At 41.5% G+C, this 5,000-nt stretch overlaps 1 long non-coding RNA gene across 1 annotated transcript; it reads left to right on the forward strand.

Annotated features, from left to right (window-relative positions):
- The first annotated feature begins 1,712 nt into the window (after positions 1-1,712).
- On the forward strand, positions 1,713-4,429 carry LOC126989374 (uncharacterized). Its single transcript, XR_007743237.1, has 3 exons — positions 1,713-1,853; positions 3,439-3,524; positions 4,164-4,429. It is a non-coding gene; the product is annotated as an uncharacterized LOC126989374 (long non-coding RNA).
- The last annotated feature ends 571 nt before the right edge of the window (positions 4,430-5,000 follow it).

Here is a 5,000-nt window from a genome sequence, read left to right on the forward strand (position 1 = left end):
TCCACACCCTCAGGTCAGCCTGTGACACCCTCAGCCCCACTCTGCCTGCCAGGCCCTCAAGTGTACACAGACCTTCGTGGAGGAGGAGAGAGAGAGAGAGAGAGAGAGTGGGTGGGTGGGTGCACTTCTAGAGTTTTATCTGTAGATGGAATGGAGGAGAGGGAAAGAGAGTGTGGAGTGCACTTCTAGAGTTTTCCTTTTAGATGGAATGGAGAAAAGGGAGAGAACAAGGTCATGTATAAGGGGACATGTCTCAAGAGAGTGCAGGGAGATCTGATAAAAGTATTCAAATGGGTCAAGGGTTACAACAAAGGCGATATAAGTAAAGTACTGAGAATTAGCCAGCAGGATAGAACATGCAGTAATGGATTTAAATAAGTAAAGTATAGATTTAGGAGGGAAATAGGCAAGCATTGGTTTAGTAATAGAGTAGTGGGGGAGTGGAATAGACTCAGCAATCACATAGTGAGTGCAGTGACGATAGCTTGTTTTAAGAGTAGACTGGATAGCTACATGGACGAGGATGACAGGTGGTAGTGTAGTGCGGCGACTAAGCCGGTCGAATGAGAGTCAAAGCAAAATTCAGAATGGCTATCAAAGGATTCGTTGGAGAAGACGACTGATGAGTGAGGTGTGGGTACAGTAAGGTAGCAGTGTACACCTGTACCAAAGGTAAACAAGGATCAAGCCTCTACGACGCAGTGTTGATCTCAGTAAACTGGAAGCCACAGAACGAATATGGTCATGAAATTTCAGTTTAGTATCAAACATTACCCCTAAATCTCTGCTCAGAGTGGTAAATGGGATAGGAATATCACTAGTGAAGTACTGGTCGAAAAGGCCAGCAGGAGGGAGATCTCTGCCAAATCTCAAAGCCACACATTTGTCTGGGTGGAGGTTAAGACCCCATGATTTTGCCATTCCATTCAGTACATCAATATCTTGCTGGAAAGTAGCTATACTGTTGATTGTGGAGGAAATATTATTACTCTGAACCTTCATATAAATTTTCAAGTCATCAGCAAAGATCTTATATTGGCAGCTAAGTGATGACGCCAGGTGGTTAATGTAAATAAGAAAAAGAACGAGACCCAGGACTGAACCTTGCAGAACACCACTTAACACACTTTTGCAGGTACTAACCGTCAACAACAACTGACATTTTCCTGCCGGTAAGAAAGTTATGAATCCAAGACAATATGTTACTAGAAATACCCAAGTGATGTAGCTTTGTGATCAAAATGGAATGGCAAACTGTGTCGAAAGCTTTTGAGAAATCAAGTAAGATTAGGTCAACTGTACCTCCTGCATCAACACTTTTGACTAATTTCATCATAAGTCAAGAGTAACTGATCCTTGACACTCCTTCCTGCTCTGAAGCCAAACTGGGCATCAGACAAAATTAAATTATTATCCAAGTAAAGATTAAGTTGTTCCACAATAATTCTTTCAAGCATCTTGCAGCATATAGATGTTAGACTCACAGGACGGTAATTCAAAGGGTCCGAGTGCAAACCTTTCCTAAATATAGGGACTATGTTAGAACTTTTCCATGCTGAGGGCACTTGTCCAGTATTTAATAATTTTGTAAGAATAAGGTGTAAAGGGTAAGCCAGATGATATTGACAAGATTTCAGAACCAGAGGATGAATGCCATCAGGACCCATACTAGTGTTATTATCCAAATTGTCAATACCCAACTTAACTCTTTCCAGAGATGGCAGAATAAAAGAAAACTGAGTATTAGACATCTGGTGAGCTGCAGGAAGGGTTGGGGGCGAGGCTGTGTTATATGGCTAAAAGTGTTTGCAAGACACTCCGCCATGCCACTGGGATCACTAACTGTTGACCCGGTACGTATATGTCATTTCAGAGGTAAAAAAGAAATTGAGTTCTTGGTATTAGTTCGGCCTCATCAGCACCACTATCCCAGCTTGTAATCTCCTACTCATGTTTTTACTCCCATTTTCTGTTGCCAAGTCAGGTCGTCATATCCTTTCAGAGCCAAAGAAGAGGTATGGTGTTGGTTATATCTCTGCACCCCGGCATCACTACCCAGACTATTGTTACTTACTATGGGTAATCCTAGACTATTGTTACTTACTATGGGTAATCCTAGACTATTGTTGCCACATTTGCCACAAAACTCCTCTCTGGGGGTTCTGGTAAACCTGCCTCTTACAACAATGGGTAATCTGTGGTTATTAGTTCTAAATTTACAAAGACTTATTCTGTACAGCTTTGGTAACTTTATTAATTAAGTAGCTTTGAAAAGAGAAACTGTCCTTATAAGTCACATAAGTACTGCATGATGATTTACTGTTGAATGCCACTCCGAGATCCAGTGATCCTTAACATTCCTCTGGAAAGCAAGTTTCAAGCAGTGTGTTGTGAACCTCTTGTTCCAGACACATCCCCGACATGCTCAGCTGAGTTGTTCAACAGTGATTTTATACTTCATCCTTGGTGATTTGTAACTATTTTCATTATGCATTTTAAAAAGACTGATACATTACATAACAGTTTCTCTTGTTTACCGGAAATTATCCTTGAGTCTACCAAAGCTGTGTCAAACTATCTCTTTGCTCTTCAAACTGCCCATGGAAATACTACTAACACAACCTCTACCAAAGCCTTGTCAAACTATCACTTTGCTCTTCAAACTGCCCATGGAAATACTACTAACACAACCTCTACCAAAGCCGTGTCATGCTATCACTTGGCTCATAACACTGCCCATGGAAATACTACTAACACAACCTCTACCAAAGCCGTGTCATGCTATCACTTGGCTCATAACACTGCCCATGGAAATACTACTAACACAACCTCTACCAAAGCCTTGTCATGCTATCACTTGGCTCATAAAACTGCCCATGGAAATATTACTACTAATACAACCTCTACCAAAGCCCTGTCAAATTATAATTAGCCTCGTACCACTACCCATGGAAGTACCCAGAGAGTCTTATCCATTGTTGGTGTGTGAGGCCTGAACTCTCTGAGGATATTGACCCAGGCCTTGAGATCAGTCCCAGCAATGTCAGTCAGCCAGGCACTGTTCCCTACACGCTTCCCATGAACCTCTGCTGTGGGTCAATGGCCACACCCAACACACTGATTATCCCTGTCAGTAATAGCAAACAGACCCCAAAAAGTGATGGAAATGAACTCTATGGAATGTAAGGGAGGCAGAAAACAGTTTAAAAGCTGACATTGTTTTTTGAGCTGGTAATAGCTGGCATTTCTTCGTGAGGGAGAGCTGGCAATACTGTTTTCATGCCCAAGGAAAGGCTTAGGTAGTCTTACGCTTGACAAATTAAACGGATCAATGAACACTTACTCTGACCTCTGCCGTGTGCATAACTAAACTCAATCCTCCCTGTCATCCCTGCCCTGTTGTGCCGTGTCCTCTGCTGCCCCGTGTCGCCCCGCCAGTGCCCCATCAGGACGTCATTGTCTCCAGTCGTGTGGTCCAGTGAGTCACCGCTCTACCGCACGACAGTGACCCCAAGGAAGTCCCGGTTAGTCAGTCCGTCTGTCAGTGAGGGACATAACCCCTGCCTGAGCTAACCCATCGCTGAGTCAGGCATTCATTATTTGTGTTATTTCAAGCCATAAGAGTAGGCTAGCATATGATGAGGAGGAGGCATCCATCAGTCTACTCATGCATTTGAGATATAACATAACACAAGATAATAAGGAGTCTGCAAGAGGCTGATAGGCCAATACAAGGCAGCTCCTCACTATCCATGAACTCATCTAACCTCTTCTTGAATGTATCTTGTGTTGGCACCCACCACATGACTGCCAGGTGTGTTCCACTCATCCACCACTCTGTCAGTAAATCATTTCTTTCCTGTGTCCTGAATTTATCTTACTTGAACCCATTGCTACGTGTCCTACCCGGCCCTCACACCACCAAAGTCTTATTAACACCCCTTATTAATTAAAGCCCTTCATACATTTGTAAACCTCCGTCAAGTCTCCTCACACCCTTCGCTTTTCTAGAGAATGCAGGTTTAAATGTTTAGGTCTGTCCTCATATGGCAAGTTTCTCACCCCTAAAGATGTATTGTAGAGGATTGTAACCCTTTCCCATATACAAACACAGGTAAACATACACACATTGACCCTTCCTGACCTGTCGTAACCCTCCACAGGTCCACAGCAGGGATGTGGCCACCCCTGGCCACAGCCCCAAGTGTTCCCTGGTGGGCCATACTCACTGAGCTCCTCCTCCTCCTCCTCCTCCTCACCCTGCTGCCGTGGAAGGTGAGGGAGAGAGAGAGGGACTTTGATCACTGTCTTCAACACCAATAATCATAATCTATTTACCAATGAGCTACATGAAATAAACCAGGAGGAACTACTAAATCTAGAAAATTCAAATGATAATTTTAATCTTTTCTATGAAAGAGTTTATGAATGTTACAATAAACTGTTCACCATTAAAACAAAATATGTAACTACAAAAAGACTTCATAATGCTTGGCTTACAGGCAGAATACTTAAATCTATCAAACATAAATGTAACTTGTTTAAAATGTATAAACTTGGAACAGTTTCTTATGAGACCTTTAAACAATATAGAAATTACCTTACTCAGAATATTAGGGTTGCCAAAATGAACTATTATTTCCAAATATTTACAAATTTTTGCAGAAATACCAAAAAGATTTGTCAAACAGTCAATGAATTAAAAGGTAATACATACAAAGCAAACAATATCAAGTCATTGCAGTATAATAATTCAGTATTAAGTGATCCGTCAGATATATCGGAAGCCTTCAATAGATACTCGAAAGACTATCTTAAAGGTAACTTTCCAAATTCTATGATGTGCCCTATTGTTACCACCTTTGATTTGGCTACAGTAATTAAGTCATTAAACAATAAAAAATCAGGCATTAATGATATATCACCCTCTTATATTAAAAGAAACTCTCATTTCATTTCAATCCCTTTGGCTATACTTTATAATCAATCTGTTACAACTG

Source organism: Eriocheir sinensis, unplaced genomic scaffold, assembly GCF_024679095.1.
Source record: "Eriocheir sinensis breed Jianghai 21 unplaced genomic scaffold, ASM2467909v1 Scaffold114, whole genome shotgun sequence".
In the NCBI taxonomy this organism is placed as follows: Eukaryota; Metazoa; Arthropoda; class Malacostraca; order Decapoda; family Varunidae; genus Eriocheir; species Eriocheir sinensis.